Below are 21,637 nucleotides of genomic sequence, written 5' to 3'. Positions count from 1 at the left end.
TTTATTACAGCCGGACATTGACCTCCCACATCCAGCCATTGTCTTTAAGAGCGAGGAGTCCTGGAGGTGATGATCCAGCCCCGGAGCCCTGATCTCACATCATCCCGTCTGTCTGGGGTCACATGAAGACACAGAAGGATCCGCACAAGCCTCATACACAGAAGATCTGGGGGAAGGTCTCCAAGATGTTTAGCACAACCTCCTGCCGAGATCCTCCACAACCTGTATACAAGTGACGAGAAGAAGTGATGGAGGGGACGGGCGGTCACCAGATACTGATGATGGAGGGGACGGGCGGTCACCAGATACTGATGATGGAGACGCAGGCGGTCACCAGATACTGATGATGGAGGCGACAGGCAGTCACCAGATACATATGAGGGAGGTGATGGGCGGTCACAAGATACTGATGATTGAGGTGACGGGCGGTCACTAGATACTGATGATGGAGGCGACGGGCGGTCCCCAGATACTGATGATGGAGGCGACGGGCAGTCACCATATTCTGATGATGGAGGCGACGGGCGGTCACCAGATACTGATGATGGAGGTGACGGGCGGGCACCAGATACTGAAGGCGATGGGAGGTCACCAGATACTGATGATGGAGGAGACGGGCGGTCACCAGATACTGATGATGGAGGAGACGGACGGTCACCAGATACTGATGATGGAGGAGACGGGCAGTCACCAGATAATGATGATGGAGGTGATGGACGGTCACCAGATACTGATGATGGAGGAGACGGGCGGTCACCAGATAATGATGATGGAGGTGACGGGCGGTCACCAGATACTGATGATGGAGGAGACGGGCGGTCACCAGATACTGATGATGGAGGTGACGGGCAGTCACCAGATACTGATGATGGAGGTGACGGGCAGTCACCAGATACTGATGATGGAGGCGACGGGAAGTCATCAGATACTGATGGAATTTAAATTTCTCTTTTGTTCATTCACTTTGTATTCTGCTAGTTGATAAAAATAAACTATTAACACTTCTATTTTTGAAAGAATTCTTACTCTGCACTGTATTTTTCACATTTGCAGAGTAAGATTACACAATACTGTGTTTGCAGGTATATGTATAGATATGAGTATATATATTGTAAATTATGGTATGATGCTTTAGGGGTTACTTACAATTTTTCCATATGAAGCCCTCTGGGACCTGGAACACAAGGGCCCTGACACTTGTTGGGCCAGAAATTTTGTTCAGGGCTGTAAAAACTAAAGGAGCCGGAAGCGAGGAGAGGTGTATGCCTGATTTTATTTGTCTTATATGGGGTCTGATTTTTAAGTTGGGGACTCTAATGTCAAGTTTTGCATTGGGGACATGCTTTCTCATTATTATCTTTTATGGAAGATGTGTTTAACCACTGATTCCACCTTGTTTCCTCAGGTTCCTCAGGTTCCTTATGTTCAGGACCCTTTTCCCTTTAATAGACGAGGGTCCTTTCCATCAGTGACCCCCCCGAGGATGGAGCAGGACAGAGACCACATGGCGGCTCGGATATTAGACCTCACCCTGGAGATAATCTACTGGATCACTGGAGAGGTGAGAGCTTCACATCACATCACTCTGATCTCTAGTAATAAAGCCGGAGATGACGGGAAAGGTGAAGGATTCTCAGCCTCTGTGTAGTGATCGGCGTCTCCCCATACACAGGATCACACAGTAGTGAAGACGTCGTCTGGGGAGTGTGTGACCCCCCGTGTGTCAGGAGGGCGGAGCAGGACCCCCAGTGACATCACCGAGCCTCCACCTCATTCACTGATACATGAGCAGAAGATCCTAGAACTGACCACCAGGATCACTGAGCTGCTGAGCGGAGAGGTGAGCGCTGCCGGGAATGCTGGGACATTATACAATAACGCCGGGGGAGGGGTCTGCTAATGACGGGTCATTGTGTGTGTCAGGTTCCTATAAGGTGTCAGGACGTCACCGTCTATTTCTCCATGGAGGAGTGGGAGTATCTAGAAGGACACAAGGATCTGTACAAGGACGTCATGGTGGAGAATCACCCGTCCATCACATCTCCGGGTAAGAGGAGACCTTCCTGGGTTGTAGAGGAGAGAACAGGTCTGAGAGTCGTCTAGATTCCCCATCATCTGCTCATCACATATAGACAATGTATTCAGACACTGCGGTTATTTCCTATAGATGGATCCAGTCCGAGAAATCCCCCGGAGAAATGTCCCAGTCCTCTATATTCCCAGGAGTGTTTGAAAAAGGAAGAAATTGTACCCCTGGATCATCAGGTAGATGAGATTTCTGTCAATCCTCTATGTATTAAAGGGGTACATAATTTTGATGACATATCTTTAGAATCAATATTAATATGTGATGGTCCGACACCCGGCACCCCCAGTGATCAGCTGTTTTTAGCTCTGGTGGTGGCCGGTTGTAAAGATTGAATGGAACTGGAACATCACAGCTCTGTTCAGTGTGTAGCGGCCGCTGCGGAGAACTGCAGATCAGTTCCTGTTCCCTTACATATAGATATTCATCCTGGTTGAGATCTGCGCAATTTGAAGAAAATTATCTTCCCAACCTGTTCAAGACAAGGCAAATTTTTGTGTTTTTTTGCAGGTGTGTTTTTATGAGCTCAAAAATGTATATGTATTTGGATGCTTAAATAATTTTTGCATTGATTGTCGTAATTTTTATAAGTTTTTTAATAACCATAAATGTTAATTAAATTACTGTACATTTTTTTTTCATTCCATAGCAATTTTTTTATGTAACGTACATGTGGGATTGCGGATCTAGTAACAGCAGTTAGGACCCTGCAGCTCCTGCTCCTTTCCAGCACCCGGCAATCACATAATTGCTGGGTCCAGAGGAGGAGGCACTGTTAGTGTTTGCTGTAATGTATACACCTTGCTCGATCAGGACGGCCGAGATTATAGTAAACCATATCTACCTTCAGCTGGCTCCCCACTCTTGCACAATCTTTTGCAGCTGTTTACTCTGCAGTAATGTTTTAGAACGTCACTGTAGCACAGCGGTGTCCAATCTTTTGGCGCCTGTGGGCCACGTTTGAAAAGAAAACTTGACTTGGGCTACACATTAAATACACAGACACTAATGAAAGCTGATAAGCAAAAAAATTTAAAAAAAAAGGTCCTTGTATAATTTTCGTGAAAACCACCACTACAGATATGCGAATAAAAGAACACATAATAGTACTAATTATGTAGCGGCCCGTTCAGAGAGTCTGTTAAAATCGTCAAACAAGTTGCAAGTTTGTGATCACTAATATAGAAATGTCATTGATTTTTTTCATATTATTATAAAAGTAAAAAAAAAGGGAAGCATAAATCTTCTGACAAGTCATGCCCTTTTTCTTTAATATATATATAAAAAAAAAGGAGTTTCCTCAAGTTTGGAAGTTATCCCCTATCACTGAGGGCCAGACCACTGGGGCCCCCACCGATTGCGGGTGTGATTAGGGTAGATGTGCGCTTGATTGGCCACAGCTCCATTCACATGCACCAAGTTCTCGGGATTGATAGAGATCCCAGAGTTCAGACCCCCAGTGATTATGAACTTATCCCCTATGTTTGAGATAAGAGCTTTTAAACAGGTTGTCTAGGATTAATATTTATTTGCCCATAGCCTTGCATATAGAAAATAATACAAATAAACACACCAATAATAAAGTATTGGTAGGATACACTGAGACTGCTATAAATACATCACATAGGAGACTCTGAGACTGCTGTATATACATCACATAAGAGACACTGAGACTGCTGTATATACATCACATAGGAGACGCTGAGACTGCTTTATATACACATCATATAAGAGACTCTGAGACTCGTGTATATACATCACATAGGAGACGCTGAGACTGCTGTATATACATCACATAGGAGACGCTGAGACTGCTGTATATACAGTACAGACCAAAAGTTTGGACACACCTTCTCATTAATAAACTGAAATGTTTTTTGAAAATTTATATTCCATTCCATTTGCAGATCAGCAACCTGTCTATCTATCCTGTGATTTCTTGTTACAATTACAATATTGAGGAGATTGTGTGTGTGTGTATGTGTATATATATATATATATATATATATATATATATATATATATATATATATATATATATATATATATACTAGATGGTGGCCCGATTCTAATGCATCGGGTATTCTAGAATAGGTATGCGGCCGACCGGGCGCAATCAGCAGAGCTGTGTTTAAATTTTGCTTCAAAATCGCTGATTGGTCGAGGCCGGCAACCGTGACCAATCAGCAATGCGGTGTTAAAATTTGGCGCCTAAATCGCAGATTGGTCACGGCCGGCGGTCGCGACTAATCAGCAGAGCGGGGTTTAAATTTGGCGCCAATAATGCTGATTGGTCACGTTCGCTGGCCGCGACCAATCAGCAGAGTGGTATTTAAATTTGGCGCCAATAATGGTGATTGGTCACGGCAGCGACCAATCAGCAGAGCGGTGTTTAAATTTGGCACTAATAATGCTGATTATTCGCGACCGGTAACCGCGACCAATCAGCACAGCGGTGTTTAAATTTGGCGCCAATTTCTCTGCTTGGTCGCGGCCGGCCACTGCGACCAATCAGCGAAGCGGTGTTTAAATTTGGCGCCAATATGGCTGATTGGTCACGGCCGGTGGTTGCGACTAATTAGCAGAGCGAAATTTAAATTTGGCGCCAATACTGCTGATTGCTCGCGGCCAGCGACCGCGACGAATCAGCAGAGCGGTGTTTAAATTTGGCGCCAATATTGCTGATTGGTCGCGGCCGTCGACCGCGACGAATCAGCAGAGCGGGGTTTACATTTGGCGCCAAAATTGCTGATTGGCGCGTCCGCCGGGTGTGAACAATTAGCAGAGCGGGGTTTAAATTTGGCACAAAAGACGCAGATTGGTCGCAGCCGGTGGTTGCGACCAATCAGCAGAGTGAGGTTTAAATTTGGCGCCAATACTGCTGATTGGTCACGGCCGACAACCGCAAACTATCAGCAGAGCGGTATTGAAATTTTGCGCCAATGCTGCTGATTGATCTCGGCCAGCGACCGCGACCAATCAGCAGAGCGTTGTTTAAATTTGACGCCAATCTCGCTGATTGTTCGCGGCTGGCGGCTGCGACCAATCAGCAGAGCGGGGTTTAAATTTGGCACCAATACTGCTGATTGATCTCGGCCAGCGACCGAGAGCGTTGTTTAAATTTGGCGCCAATCTCGCTGATTGGACGCGTCTGGCGTTTGCGACCAATGAGCAGAGCGTTGGTTAAATTTGGCGCCAAGCTCGCTGATTGGTCGCTGTCCCTGGTTCTCGCAGCGGAAGTATCCGCACAGGCAGCGCCGCTGACATCCATGCGGCTAGGGTGTGAAGGGAGGACCGGGGAGCGGCGCTGACATCCAATTGGTCGCGGCCGCTATTTAAATCTGCCGCACAAATCGGTGATTGGTCGCTGTCTTGGCCCGCGACCAATCACTGATCTTGGCGCCAAAGTTAAACACTATTGTGCTGATTGGTCGCGGACGCTGCCCGCGACCAATCACCGATTTGGGCGCCAAATTTAAATATCGGCCGCGACCAATCACCGATCTTGGCTCCAGATTTAAACACCGCTGTGCTGATTGATCGCGTGATCGGTGATTGGTCGCGGTCAGCGCCCGCGACCAATCAGCACAGCGGTGCTTAAGTTTTGCGCTAAGATCAGTGATTGGTCGGGTCCGAAGACCGCGACCAATCATCGAATCGTCTTGGTGAGCACCGGGGAGCGGCGCTGCCTGTGCGGCTACTTCCGCTGCGAGAACCCGGGACATGAGCGGGCGCTCACAGCAGAAGTATCCTGACCCGCAGCGCCGCTCCCCGGTCCTCCCTTCCGCATGGAGGTTAGCGGCGCCGGCGGTCCTTCCGCTGCTACCGGCCGGGAGATGAGTGCCCCGCGCCGCTCATCTCCCGGCTGCATCTCCGTCCCGCAGATGGGTCCGGCGGTCGGGTTCCTTCTGCTGTTGCCGGCCGGGAGATGAGCACCTCGCGCCGGTCATCTCCCAACTGCATCGCCGCTCAGCTCCGTCCCGCAGATGAGCCGCTAACGGCCGCCATCTTTTTTCAGAAATCCCGCGGCGCTGATTGGCCGCTGCCGGACCAATGAGCGACGCGGGATTTCCTGGACAGACAGACAGACACAAAGACAGACAGACAGACAGACGGGATAAGACGATTATATAGTAGATATATATATACTAGATGGTGGCCCGATTCTAATGCATCGGGTATTCTAGACCGGGTGCAATCAGCAGAACTGTGTTTAAATTTGGCGCCAAAATCGCTGATTGGTCGCGTTCGGCAACCGCGACCAATCAGCAAAGCGGTGTTTAAATTTGGCGCCAATACTGCTGACTGGTCGTGGCCGCCGACCGCGACCAATCAGCAGAGCGATGCAGAGCGGGGTTTAAATTTGGCGCCAAAATCGCTGATTGGTCGCTGGCCGCGACCAAACAGCAGAGCGTTGTTTAAATTTGGCGACAATCTCGCTGATTGGACGTGTCTGGCGTCCGCGTCCAATCAGCACAGCAGTGTTTAAATGTGGCGGCAAGATCGGTGATTGGTCGCGGCCGCTATTTAAATGTGGCGCCCAAATCGGTGATTGGTTGCGGGCAGCGGCCGCGACCAATCAGCAGAGCGGTGTTTAACTTTAGCGCCAAGATCACTGATTGGTCGCGCTCTCCACACCCGACCAATCAGCGAATCGTATTGGTGAGGAGCGGGAAGCGGAATCGTATTAGTGAGGACCGGGGAGCGCCGCTGCCTGTGCGGCTACTTCCGCTGCGAGAACCCGGGACATGAGCGGGCGCTCGGAGCAGAAGTATCCCGACCCGCAGCGCCGCTCACCGGTCCTCCCTTCACACCCTAGCCGCTGATGTCCCCACAGTATCCGCATCGTGTTACAAAGGTCCGGACATTTGTGTTAAAAATCGCTGATTGGTCGCTGGCGCTGCCCGCGACCAATCACCGATTTGGGCGCCAAATTCAAATATCGGCCGCGACCAATCACGGCTCCACATTTAAACACCGCTGTGCGGATTGGTCGCGGACGCTATTTAAATGTGGCGCCAAAATCGGTGATTGGTCGCGGGCAGCGTCGGCGACCAATCAGCACAGCGGTGTTTAAGTTTTGCGTTAAGATCAGTGATTGGTCGGGTCCGAAGACCGCGACCAATCATCGAATCGTCTTGGTGAGGACCGGGGAGCGCCGCTGCCTGTGCGGCTACTTATGCTGCGAGAATCCGGGACATGAGCGGGCGCTCGCAGGAGAAGTATCCCGACCCGCAGCGCCGCTCCCCGGTCCTCCCTTCACACCCTAGCCGCTGATGTCCCCACAGCTGCATCGCCGCTCAGCTCCGTCCCGCAGATGAGCCGCTAACGGCCGCCATCTTTTTTTAGAAATCCCCCGGCGCTGATTGGCCGCTGCCGGACCAATGAGCGACGCGGGATTTCCTGGACAGACAGACACACAGACAGACAAACAGACGGGATAAGACGATTATATATATATAGACTAGACTAGATGGTTGCCCGATTCTAACGCATCGGGTATTCTAGAATATGTATGCGGCCGACCGGGCGCAATTAGCAGAGCGTTGTTTAAATTTGGCGGCAAAATCGCTGATTGGTCGCGTTCGGCAACCGCGACCAATCAGCAAAGCGGTGTTTAAATTTGGTGGGAATATCGGAGATTGGTCGCGGGCGGCGGCCGCGACCAATCAGCGAACCGTGTTAGTGAGAACTGGAGAGCGTGTTTAAATTTGGCACCAAAATCGCTGATTAGTCGCGACCAATCAGCAGAGCGATTTTTAAAATTGGCGCCAATACTGCTGATTGGTCGCGACCGCCGACCGATCAGCAGAGCGATGCAGAGCGTTGTTTAAATTTGGCGCCAAAAAAATCGCTGATTGGTCGCGGATGGCGGCCGCGACCAATCAGCAGAGTTGTGTTTAAATTTGGCACCAATCTCACTGACTGGTCGTGGGCGGCGGCCGCGACCAATCGGCGAACCGTGTTAGTGAGGACTGGAGAGCGTGTTTAAATTTGGCACCAAAATCGCTGATTAGTCGCGACCGTGACCTATCAGCAAAGAGGTGTTTAAATTTGGCGACAATACTGCTGATTGGTCGCGGCCGGCGACCGCGACCAATCAGCAGAGCGATGCAGAGCGGTGTTTAAATTTGGCGCCAAAATCGCTGATTAGTCGCGTCCGGCGGCCTCAACCAATCAGCAGAGCGGGGTTTAAATTTGGCACCAATAATGCTGATTGGTCGCGGCCAGCGACCGCGACCAATCAGCAGAGCGTTGTTTAAATTTGGCGCCAAGCTCGCTGATTGGTTGCGGCTGGCGTCCGCGACCAATTAGCACAGCAGTGTTTAAATGTGGCGGCAAGATCGGTGATTGGTCGCGGCCGCTATTTAAATGTGGCGCCCAAATCGGTGATTGGTCGCGGGCAGCGGCCGCGACCAATCAGCAGAGCGGTGTTTAACTTTAGCGCCAAGATCACTGATTGGTTGCGCTCTCCGCACGCGACCAATCAGCGAATCGTATTGGTGAGGAGCGGGGAGCGGAATCGTATTAGTGAGGACCGGGGAGCGCCGCTGCCTGTGCGGGTACTTCCGCTGCGAGAACCCGGGACATGAGCGGGCGCTCGGAGCAGAAGTATCCCGACCCGCAGCGCCGCTCCCCGGTACTCCCTTCACACCCTAGCTGCTGATGTCCCCACAGTATCAGCATGGTGTTACAAAGGTCCGGACATTTGTGTTAAAAATCGGTGATTGGTCGCGGCCGCTATTTAAATGTGGCGCCCAAATCGGTGATTGGTTGCGGGCAGCGGCCGCGACCAATCAGCAGAGCGGTGTTTAACTTTAGCGCCAAGATCACTGATTGGTCGGGTGTGGAGAGCGCGACCAATCAGCGAATCGTATTGGTGAGGAGCGGGAAGCGGAATCGTATTAGTGAGGATCGGGGAGCGCCGCTGCCTGTGCGGCTACTTCCGCTGCGAGAACCCGGGACATGAGCGGGCGCTCGGAGCAGAAGTATCCCGACCCGCAGCGCCGCTCACCGGTCCTCCCTTCACACCCTAGCCGCTGATGTCCCCACAGTATCCGCATCGTGTTACAAAGGTCCGGACATTTGTGTTAAAAATCGCTGATTGGTCGCTGGCGCTGCCCGCGACCAATCACCAATTTGGGCGCCAAATTTAAATATCGGCCGCGACCAATCACCGATCTTGGCTCCACATTTAAACACCGCTGTGCTGATTGGTCGCGGCCGATATTTAAATTTGGCGCCCAAATCGGTGATTGGTCGCGGGCAGCGCCAGCGACCAATCAGCGATTTTTAACACAAATGTCCGGACCTTTGTAACACCATGCGGATACTGTGGGGACATCAGCGGGTAGGGTGTGACGGGAGGACCGGGGAGCTGCGCTGCGGGTCGGGATACTTCTGCTCCGAGCGCCCGCTCATGTCCCGGGTTCTCGGAGCGGAAGTATCCGCACAGGCAGCGCCGCTGACATCCATGCGGCTAGGGTGTGAAGGGAGGACCGGGGAGCGGCGCTGACATCCAATTGGTCGCGGCCGGTATTTAAATGTGCCGCACAAATCGTTGATTGGTCGCGGACTTGGCCCGCGACCAATCACTGATCTTGCGGCCAAAGTGAAACACTACTGTGCTGATTGGTCGCGGACGCTGCCCGCGACCAATCACCGATTTGGGCGCCAAATTTAAATATCGGTCGCGACCAATCACTGATCTTGGCTCCACATTTAAACACCGCTGTGCTGATTGGTCGCGGCCGATATTTAAATGTGGCGCCCAGCGGTGTTTAAGTTTTGCGCTAAGATCAGTGATTGGTCGGGTCCGAAGACCGCGACCAATCATCGAATCGTCTTGGTGAGGACCGGGGAGCGGCGCTGCCTGTGCGGCTACTTACGCTGCGAGAACCCGGGACATAGCGGGCGCTCGGAGCAGAAGTATCCCGACCCGCAGCGCCGCTTCCCGGTCCTCCCTTCCGCATGGAGGTCAGCGGCGCCGGCGGTCCTTCCGCTGCTACCGGCCGGGAGATGAGCGCCTCGCGCCGCTCATCTCCCGGCTGCATCTCCGTCCCGCAGATGGGTCCGGCGGTCGGGTTCCTTCTGCTGTTGCCGGCCGGGAGATGAGCACCTCGCGGCGCTCATCTCCCGGCTGCATCGCCGCTGAGCTCCGTCCCGCAGTTGAGCCGCTAACGGCCGCCATCTTTTTTCAGAAATCCCGCGGCGCTGATTGGCCGCTGCCGGACCAATGAGCGACGCGGGATTTCCTGGACAGACAGACAGACAGAAGGGATAAGACGATTATATATATAGATATTTATATCTATATATATTTACAGTACATCACATAGGAGTCGCTGAGACTGCTGTATATGCATCACATAGGAAACGCTGAGACTACTGTGTATGCATCACATAGGAAACGCTGAGACTGCTGTATATGCACCACATAGGAAACGCTGAGACTGCTGTATATACATATCACATAGGAGACGCTGAGACTGCTGTATATACATATCACATAGGAGACGCTGAGACTGCTGTATATACATCACATAGGAGACACTGAGACTTCTGTATATACATCATATAGGAGACACTGAGACTGCTGTATATACATCACATAGGAGATGTTGAGACTGCTGTATACAGTGGCATGTTAAAGTTTGGGCACCCCTTATCAAAATTACTGTTATTGTGAACAGTTAAGCAAGTTGAAGATGAAATGATCTCTAAAAGACCTAAAGTTAAAGATGACACATTTCCTTTGTATTTTAGGCAAAATAAAATATATTGTCATTTTTTATATTTAAAAAAAATACAAAAAGTAAAAAGGGCAGATGCAAAAGTTCGGGCACCCTCGGAGATTTGTGTGCTCAGATAACTTTGCCCAAGGTTTCAGACCTTAATTAGCCTGTTAGGGTTATGGCTTGTTCACTATCATCGTTAGGAAAGGCCAGGTGATGAAAATTTCCCAGATTTATAAAAACCAAGCCTCCTCTAACCTTGTGCCAAAAATCAGCAGCCATGGGGTCTTCTAAGCAGCTGCCGAGCACTCTGAAAATGGTGGAGGCCACCAAGCAAGAGAAGCTATGAGAAGATAGCAAAGCGTTTTCTCCATCCATGGAGTCTGTCAGGTGCTGAATCTGTAAGACTTGTAACAATTTGTGACTTTTTTTATAACTTCCTGTGGATGATCGAGGGAACCTGGTGGGTTGTTTAGGAGGCTGTGTGCAAATTTGAACCTTTGCTACGGATTCCCCATTTTTCATGGCAAACAGTAACTTTCTCAGCAGTTTGTTCGACATTAGCCTTTCTAAGGGATTGGACTAGTTGGGCTAGCCAGCCTTGAGAAAAGGGTCCTAGGGGGAGGATACAATGAGCGTTAATGAAAGGCTTCTTTACTGTAAAAGCGGTGGAAATGCTAAATAATGTAAGAACTTCACGATAGACCAAGGTCATTTCATGCAGAGAAATAACTGGAACATTTCTGATGTTGTGTCAAATGCGAGGCTGAATGTTAGTGCCACGCGAGGGGAAACTTCTTTTGCTGCATATTTTTGTTTCATGCTAACATCTTAAATTCTTTTTCCTTAAATCTTTTACTGTTGGATTCTTGCAGGAAAGTTCTGTTGGAACGATGAGTGGACTCGAACACCCCACATCGGTATCAGTGACCGGTAAGAGCCGATCATAATCTTGCTTTGCTGGTAAATTCTTTTATTAATGCAATCACTTTCTCAGTGTTAAATTTTATTTGCTGCCACATTTCCCTACACTCCTGCGATACGATACAATATGGACGGATACAGCACCAGTCAAACGTTTGAACGCACCAGTCCATGCAATTATTTTCTTGTTCTGCGTTGGATCCGTAGAGTGAAGGAAAAGCAGCCGAAAAGTTCTCAGCAACTCTGGAAACTTCTTCGACCTTCGAAAACTGTTCAATTCCATTCCTCATGAAGCTGCTGGAGAGAATGCCAAGAGGGTCTAAAGTTGTCATTAATGTAACAGGGGGGGTTCTTTGAGGAATCTAAGGTGTAACACATATTCTGGTGTATTTATTTACTCCTTGTTTCCATATTTGTCCCTTCGTGGATTTGCTGCCTACAGTCTGAATCTACAATGTGCCATAAGAACAAGGAAAATTATTACATGAACAGGTGTGTCTAAACTTTTGGCTGATGCTGTAAAAAATGCAAATTTGGAGTGCAAATAGGGGTCTAAGGAGTAACATTTCTCCTTGTGGAGAGTGACATGCCAAGCCTGGCATGTCAGAGTGAAAAGACTTATACGCCATGTATGCTCCTCCTCAGAGAACAGAGGACTCTAAAACTCTAGCGCCACCTATTGGAAGCAGCGATCCTAAAAGTCAATATTGACTCTTTATCGAGCCTTGAAATATGGCTTAGGATAAAAGCCAAATCAGAATCTCAATTTGCAAATACCAATTCCCGCTGCACTCGGGCCCAGATTGACGACATTATTCTTTCCATCCTGCAGCTTTATTTATCCTCAACCATTATTTGTCTAACCATAACTTTTACACCCCGCCTTCTCTTAGTCCTCCTGATATCAGTGAAATCAAACCGAGTGTCTGTGTAATGTGTGAGTCTTAAATTAAATTGGACCAAAGTACATACGTCCTAAAGTAAGACGTCAGGAATGTTCCTGGCTTTCCCTGATACCTGTCAGAACCCTCCTGTTTGTTTTTTCCATCTTGTGTTTTGCGGTCACGTGACCATCTGCCTTTATATTCCAGCTCCGCCCTTTTGGCTGTGCTGGACTTCAGTGTTTGACTGTTTCTCTAGCCAGGTGCTTCTGTGCCTTTTCTCTGTCAGTTCGCTTGGTCCTCTGGGACCTCTAGTACCTTTTTGTCAGTTTGCTTTTTTGTGTTCTGCAACAACTTCTCTGTTTAGGAGGTGTCCCATTTTCTGTCCCAGTCCTTAGTTCTTTTAGGGACCCCTCCCTTAATGCTATAGGTTTTCGTTCAGACTAGCCGAGGACTAAGGCGGGTCTGTTCACAAGGAACAGGCAGCCCGCTACATCGTAGGGATTCAGCTTAGTCTTACTGTAGGGACAGCTTTCCCCTATCTTTCCTTAGTACATGTTGCAGATCATAACAATACCACCCTTCTCAAATGCTTGAAACTAAAAATATTAAAGCGGTCGAACCAAATTGAATGAAAGAATATAAGCTCTATCCAATATACTAGTGACAGGATCACTTTAAATGTAAGCAGTAACATTTTTTTTTAATTATTTACATTTTTTTTATTTGCAAAAAACATTAAAAATAATCGACTAAATTAGTGTCCTCATGCTATTTTTGTTTCTTTCTAAAAGTTTTTATTTAGCAAAAAAAATTGTTACAAAGTGTAGAGCACAAACAAATTCTCCACATGCACTCATGTGGGTTTATCTTTTTAGAAATCTAGAATAATAACATATTTATTGTATATTATACAGTGTTTATCCCCTTCCCGACATCTGCTGTACATGTACGGTGCAAGTCGGGTATATAGAGCGGGCTTTATGTAGTATCCTGTTGGAATATTTAGCCGACCCGGTGACTGCCTTTGGTAATTGTGGTGCAGGAATGCTACCATCGCCTGACTGACATTTGGGGGTCCAGATCCTGCTACCTGGATCATCGGGGTCACGCTAGGTATGGGAAGAACCCAGCGTATAACGATGGGAAAAGGGGAGGGAGCCCTACAACTAGGGAAAGGGAGAGTGGAGACCCCTAAACAGATCTACTGACAAATCCTGACTCCCCTATAGATCCTAAATAGGTTCTGCACCTATCGCCGAGCAGGAAACCTGGCCCTAGCTGAGCCTAAGGCTAGACCCTAGGTAGGTAGCGGAAGGGGTGAGCACTGACTCAGCCCCACTAAAACTAAAGTACACACAGGGGAAACAAACAGGGGAATACACTTAGCTCCAAGATGACACCGGAGAAAGCACAGCAACAATTCACGAAGGAACTCCAAGGTAATTCTAGTCGACTACTAGAATCCCAGGCCTGAATAGGTATAACACGTTATCACCAGCAACTCTCTGAGGATCTGAGTGTATTTAAGGAAACAGCTGATTAACAGCAGAAGGTGAGGATCACCGCTGGGTCCTAAAGGGAAAGGTATAATCTCCAAGCAAGGTGAGGATCACCGCTGGGTCCTAAAGGGAAAGGTATAATCTCCAAGCAATGTGAGGCTCACCGCTGGGTCCTAAAGGGAAAGGTATAATCTCCAAGCAAGGTGAGGATCACCGCTGGGTCCTAAAGGGAAAGGTATAATCTCCAAGCAAGGTGAGGCTCATCGCTGGGTCCTAAAGAGAGAGGAATCATAAAAGGATCAGGGAGTAAGGCCAAACGCAGCGACCTTCTACATCCGGACACCATATGACTGTCTGTCAACCCTGACACACCAGTGACACTGGGTCCAGGTAGTAGTTTAGTATCGGCTGGGGGTGGTGTTTCATAGCTGCATATATTTTGGAGATGCAGCCTGGGCTAATCGGTGAGATTTGGCATAGAAGCTCAATTGAAGTAGGAGTTGGAAGACCTGCATTTCTGAGAGAGCGAGTAAAGTGAGGAATCTGGTGCATCCAAAAATTCGCTGCATTGGGAATTTCATATTTTTTTGCTTGAGCTGGTGTCATTTTGCTATTTGATGTAAAATGTCTCAAAGATACCAAACCTTTGCCTATCCACCAACTAAAGTGAGAGGGTGGGAGACTCAGAGGGCACTTAGCGTTGGTGAATATTCTAGTATGTGGTGAAGAGTTGCTGCTAGATGGAATCGTTGTTGTACGCGCCTCCGCAATATGTTGACGTGGCGTGAAATGGGACCGATTGTTTTTCAAGTACGGTAGGTTGCGGAAGGTTGTTAGACCAAAAAAAAGCAAATACATATATTTCAGGTTTTAAAGAAAACCTTTCACCAGCATGTTAAACTGGTGACAGAATGATACAGCGGCTGCAAACTGAATACAACCTAGCTTTTATTTTGAAGTTCTCTTCTCTGCAGAGTAAAGTTTAGGTTATAATTAACCCCATTCACGACCTTTGGGATTTTCCATTTTTTCCGTTTTTCATTTTTTGCTCCCCTTCTTCCCAGACCCATAACTTTTTTTTTCTGTTTATATGGCCATGTGAGGGCTTTTTTTTTTTGCGGGACGAGTTGTACTTTTGAACAGCTCACTTGGTTTTATCATATCGTGTACTGGAAAACGGGGAAAAAAATTCCAAGTGCGGTGAAATTGCAAAAAAAAAGTGCATTTCCACAATTTTTCTTTATTTTTTTTTTTTTTACCACGTTCACTATATGATAAAACTGACCTGCCATTATTATTCTCCCGGTCATTACAGGTTCGTAGATACCAAATATGTAGAGGTTATTTTTTTATTTAAGTGGTGAAAAAAAAATCCAAAGTTTGTAAAATTAAAACAAACAAAAAAAAAACACGCCATTTTCAGGGACCCGAAGCGTCTCCATTTTTCGGGATCTGGGGCCGGGTGAGGGCTTATTTTTTGTGCACCGGGCTGAGGGTTTTATTGATACCATTTTGGGGTAGGTAAAATGTTTTGATCTCCCGTTATTGCATTTCAGATCAGCTATCATGTTCCCGAAAAGGTGCCAAAGAGCGGGAGGTGACCTCGGACGTATTTATACATCCAAGGTCGTTAAAGGGTTAATGAGCCCAACTGAGAGTTACCAGAGATTTTTCTCAATGGAGAGGAAAAATCCCCCAAAAAAAAAAGTATATGTTTTACTCAACTCTTCAACCGTGGCGAGCTAAGCAGGCTCAAATTGGTGAAAAAGTCCTCTAAGTGAGCAAAACTCAATATTTACCCACTGGGGGACCTCAATGTGTCCTTAATAAGTATAATAGTAGTAAAGAGTCACAAACTAAGTGATTCTCACCTATCACTATTTCTACAACGGATTATAGTCTAGTCTCCCGGCAAACAAAGAACTGATAAACACTGTTTTCCCTGTTTTTTCTCCACTTTTATACATGTATTTTTGATATAGTAACTGATATAGCACTTTGCTGTTTTTTTTTGCTTTCATGCCATTGTCTTAATAAAGGTTTATGGTTAATGAAAAAAAAAAAAATTTCAGAAAATAAGAAAGTTTTTTGTTTTTTTCCAGGTGAAGTTGAGATGAGATCCTCCAATGGACATCACCATTTGTTTCCCTATTATAAAGTAGAAGATAACAATATCAGACAAGATAATTTGGTGTTTTCTAATGAACCCATGGTCCTTCATAGCACAGGTCTATCTGATGCTGTTGGTCACAGCTCATTTTCTTTGCATGAGAGAATTCATAAAAATGATGGTCCGTTTTCTTGTTCGGAATGTGGGAAATATTTTAATCGGAAATCAAATCTTATGGAACATATGAGAATTCACACCGGAACCAAGCCAGTTTTCTGTTTTGAATGTGGGAAATGTTTTAGTCGGAAATCACGTTTACGTACTCGCACAAGGAAGAAGACATTTTCATGTTCAGAATGTGGGAAATGTTTTAGAGACAAGTCGGCTATTGTTGACCATCAAAGAACTCACACGGGGGAGAGGCCATTTTCATGTTCAGAATGTGGGAAATGCTTTGTTCAGAAATCAAATCTTGTTAAACATCAGAGAACTCACACAGGGGAGAAGCCGTATTTATGCTCAGAATGTGGGAAATGTTTCAGCCACAGATCGGGCCTGGTGTATCATTTGACTACTCACACGGGGGAGAAGCCGTTCTCATGTTCACAATGTGGGAAATGTTTTGTTTACAAATCAGATCTTGTTACACATCAGAGAACTCACACGGGGGAGAAACCATTCTCATGTTCACAATGTGGGAAACGTTTTAGCGAAAAATCATCTCTTGTTAAACATCAGATAACTCACACAGGGGAGAAGCCGTTTTCTTGTTCAGAATGTGGGAAGCGTTTTAGCTATAAATCAGCTTTTGTTAAACATCAAAAAAATCACAACTAAGACAAGCCTGTTCAGATTGGAGGAGCTGTTTCAGGTGTGATGTACACCTCCTTGATGTAAATAAACCAGTAGAATCCCCAACTTACCCTTTTGAGTGCCGGTCTTTTGTATTAGTGGTTGGCGAGGCTGTCACCCCAGAAACCAAGAAACAAATCGGAGTGCCGGATGAATTATATTATTAAGTAATGCACATTACACAGAATCTAATGGTAGCCAACAGACATGGTAGGAGTGTTCTCAGGAATTGAGGCTGAGGTCAGGAAATAATACAAAATAAATGGCAATTATCAAATCACACAAGTTAGGAAACTTGAATAGAGTGATGGAGTCCATGTAATTTTCATGTACTATTTACTTTACGAACTTGTTGCCTCTGAGCAAGCAGTGCAGGCGGTTGCTGGCCACAGTAGAGGATGGAGGCAATATCTAGTTGCGAACCAGGGCTGTGGAGTCGATGTCCATTTTGGTAGAGTCGGTATAAAATGGACTGACTCCGACTCCTAAAATGTATAATAAATTGGGTACAGTAGTACAATGCAGGATGTGCTGTAATAATTTTCATAAGAATTTGGGAAAGTCATGAAATGTCCCATTCCTGATCTAAGGGTCTAGACTTTTATCTGAGATGAATCTGTGCTGCACTTTATGTACATGCTCAGTAATGAGGCAGTGCTGTGGAGTTGGAGTAGGAAGTCAGGGAAATTGAGGGGTCGGAGTAGGAGGTTTGGCTTACCAACTCCAGAGCCATGTTGCGAACAACTGGATACAGTTCTGGATAAGTAACAGTACCCTCTCTCTTATGGACCCCCCCAGAAAAAAGATCTTTATGAAGCTTGATGAGCAATGGAGTAATCAACGTCCGTTTTACCATTCCAAAACTTCCATTCCAAATTGTAGCCTTTTTATTCAATCAATAGAACTTGTTGCCTCTGAGCAAGCAGTGCAGGCGGTTGCTGGCCCACAGCAGAAGATGGAGGCAATATCTAGTTGCGAACAACTGGATACAGTTCCGGATAAGTAACACTCTATCTTAAGGCCCCGTCACACTTAGCGATGCTGCAACGATCCCGACAACGATACGACCTGTCCGGGATCGTTGCTGCGTCGCTATGTGATCGCTGGTGAGCTGTCAAACAGGCAGGCTCACCAACGATCAGGGGAGCAGCGACATCGTGAAAAGAATCTTTCCACGATGTCCTGCTCCTGGTTACCAGCCTGCCAAAGCAGGAACAGGCTGGTAACCATGATAAACATCGGGTTACTAGGGGCACACGCGCACCTAGTAACCCGTTGTTTATCATGGTTACCACTCTGCTACGGTGAGCGGGAGGTTACCGCTCACTTTATCAGGCTCGTAACCATGATAAACAGCGGGTTACTAAGTGCGCGTGTGCCCCTAGTAACCCGCTGTTTATCATGGTTACCAGCCTGATCGCTGCTCCTGCTGGTCACACACAGCGATGTGTGCTGACCAGCGGGAGAGCAACGACCAAAAAATGGTCCAGGACACTTTGCAGCGATCAGCGACCTCCCAGCAGGGGCCTGATCGTTGCAAAGTGTCACACATAGCGACATCGCTGGTGAGGTCGCTGTTGCGTCACCAAAACCGTGACTCAGCAGCGATCTCGCTATGTGAGACGGGGGCTTTAAGGACCTTCCGAGAAAAAGATCTCATGAGGCTTGAGGAGATTACAATGGAGTAGTCAACGTTCTCTTTACCATTCCCTGTTCCAAACGATATCCTTTCTATTCAGTCGAGTGCTAGTGTTTTCCATCAGCATTCATGATATTCAAGATCTAGTACATTCTAACCACATAAAATGACACAGGGCTGATTTTCAAAATGGAGCTTGGTTATTAACCCCTTCACAACACAACCAATTTCCGTTTTTTTTCCCTTAGTTTTTGTTTTTTTCCTCCCCTTCTTCCCAGAGCCAAAACTTTTTTTTATTTTTCTGTCCATGTGGACATATGAGTCTGTTTTTTTGCGGGACAAGTTGTACTTTTGAATGACATTATTCTTTTTATCACATAGTGTACTAGAAACCAGGAAAAAAATTCCAATTGGGGAAAAATTGTAAAAAGCCCCCCCGCAATTCTAAAATTTTTGGGAAATTGTTTTTACTGTGTACATTGCATGGTAAAAATGAACTCATAATCAGTATGATTATGGTGATACCAAACATGTCAATTTTTTTTTTATTCTTCTGTCAGAAGTTGTGTCGTTATTTGCCAAGACCTGTAACGTATTAATTTTTTTATGTATGGAGCTGTGTGATGTCTTTTTTTTTTGTGGGGCGAGATAACTGTTTCATTAACCCCTTTATCCCCGAGGGTGGTTTGCACGTTAATGACCGGGCCAATTTTTACAAATCTGACCATTGTCACTTTATGAGGTAATAACTCTGGAACGCTTCAATGGATCCCGTTGATTCTGAGATTGTTTTTTCGTGACATATTGTACTTCATGATAATAGTAAAATTTCTTCGATATCACTTGCGTTTATTTGTGAAAAAATCAGAAATTTGGCCAAAATTTTTAAAATTTTGCAATTTTCAAAATTTGAATTTTTATGCCCTTAAATCAGAGAGATATGTCACACAACATAGTTAATAAATAACATTTCCCACATGTCTACTTTACATCAGCACAATTTTGGAACCCAATTTTTTTTTGTTACGAAGTTATAAGGGTTAAAAGTTGACCAGCGATTTCTCATTTTTCCAACAAAATTTACAAAACCATTTTTTTAGGGACCACATCACATTTGAAGTGACTTTGAGGGGCCTTTATGACAGAAAATACCCAAAAGTGACACCATTCTAAAAACTGCACCCCTCAAGGTGCTCAAAATCACATTCAAGAAGTTTATTAACCCTCCAGGTGCTTCACGGGAATTTTTGGAATGTGGAAGAAATAAATTAACATTTATTTTTTTCACAAAAATGTTACTTTAGACCCAAATTTTTTTATTTTCGCAAAGGTAACAGGAAAAAATGGACCCCAAAATTTGTTGTGCAATTTCTCCTGATCACGCAGATACCCCATATGTGGGGAAAAAAACACTGTTTGGGCGCACGGCAGGGTTCGGAAAGGAAGGAGCGCCATTTGACTTTTTGAATGTAAAATTTTTTGAATAATTAGCGGACGCCATGTCGCGTTTGAGGAGCCCCTGATGTGCGTAAACAGTGAAAACCCCCCACAAGTGACACCATTTTGGAAACTAGACCCCTCAGGGAAATTATCTAGATGTGTGGGGAACACCTTGAACCGCCAGGTGCTTCACAGGAGCGTATAACATTGAGCCGTAAAAATAAAATTTGCACATTTTTCCCACAGTTTTGCATTTTCATAAGGCTAACAGGAGAAATTGCACCATGCAACTTGTTGTGCAATCTCACCTGAGTAAGCAGATACCCCATATGTGGGGGAAAACCACTGTTTGGGTGCACGGTAGGGTTCAGAAGGGAAGGAGAGCGATTTGACTTTTTTAATGTAAAATTTGCTTGAATAATTAGCGGTCGAAAGGTCGTGTTTGAAGAGCCCCTGATGTGCGTAAACAGTGGAAACCCCCCACAAGTGACATTTTGGAAATTAGGCCCCTCAGGGAACTTATCTAGATGTGTGGTGAGTATCCTGAACCCCCAGGTGCTTCACAGACGTTTATAACGTAGAGCCGTGGAAATAAAAAAATCTAACTTTTTCGACAAAAATGATCTTTTAGCCCCAATTTTTTTATTTTCACAAGGGTAAGAGGAGAAGTGGACCCCAAAAACTGTTGTGCAATTTCTCCTGAGTAAGCCGATAGCCCATATGTGGAGAAAATGCACTGTTTGGGCACTCGGCAGGGTTCAGAAGGGAAGGAGCACTGTATGACTTTTTGAACGCAAAATTGTCTGGAATCGAGAGTGGACGCCATGTCGCGTTTGAAGAGCCCCTGATGCTCCTAAACAGTGGAAACCCCCCACAAGTGACCCTATTTTGGAAACTACACCCCTCAAGGATTTTATCAAAGGGTATAGTGAACATTTTGAACCCAGAGGTACAACACAGAATTTGATAACATTTGGTCATCATATTGAATAAGTTGTCATTAGCTTTGAGCGCAAGTGCTCGCTACTTCAGTTTGTATCGGGTACTCAGGTATGCACCATGTATCGCGGGTGCTCGAGTCCCCTGTCCCGCATGTTTCACGGTTTTTAGACACCCAAAAAAAAACATGCGGGTATCGCTCGTGCATGGCAGGCAATCCCCGTGAGTTTTTTTTGGCTGTATAACAGCTGCAAAACATAATGGGCCGGAGACTCAAGCATGTCACTCGAGCACCCGCGATACTCTGCAAATCCGAGCACCCAATGCAAACTCAAGTAGCGAGCACTTGCGCTCAACACTAGCGCCATATCGTCGTCATTTTTCTTTACTTTTGAAAAAATCCCAACACAACCCTAATACAACTCCAACCCTAACCCTAGCACAACCCTAACCCTAGTGTGACACCCCAGGGGTCTGGTTGCCACAGTGATAGAGATATTATGTCTGAGAGCAGGTGGGAGGTCCTTTG

General features: G+C 46.4%; 1 pseudogene; it reads left to right on the top strand.

Moving 5' to 3' along the window:
• Nucleotides 1-21,637, top strand: part of LOC141258601 (uncharacterized) — a 130,502-nt pseudogene that overhangs the window by 57,976 nt on the left and 50,889 nt on the right.

Source organism: Phyllobates terribilis, unplaced genomic scaffold, assembly GCF_046119375.1.
Source record: "Phyllobates terribilis strain yellow unplaced genomic scaffold, ASM4611937v1 Scaffold_3__8_contigs__length_932513732, whole genome shotgun sequence".
Lineage (NCBI taxonomy): Eukaryota > Metazoa > Chordata > Amphibia > Anura > Dendrobatidae > Phyllobates > Phyllobates terribilis.
This window is presented reverse-complemented; position numbering and strand designations above follow the sequence as displayed.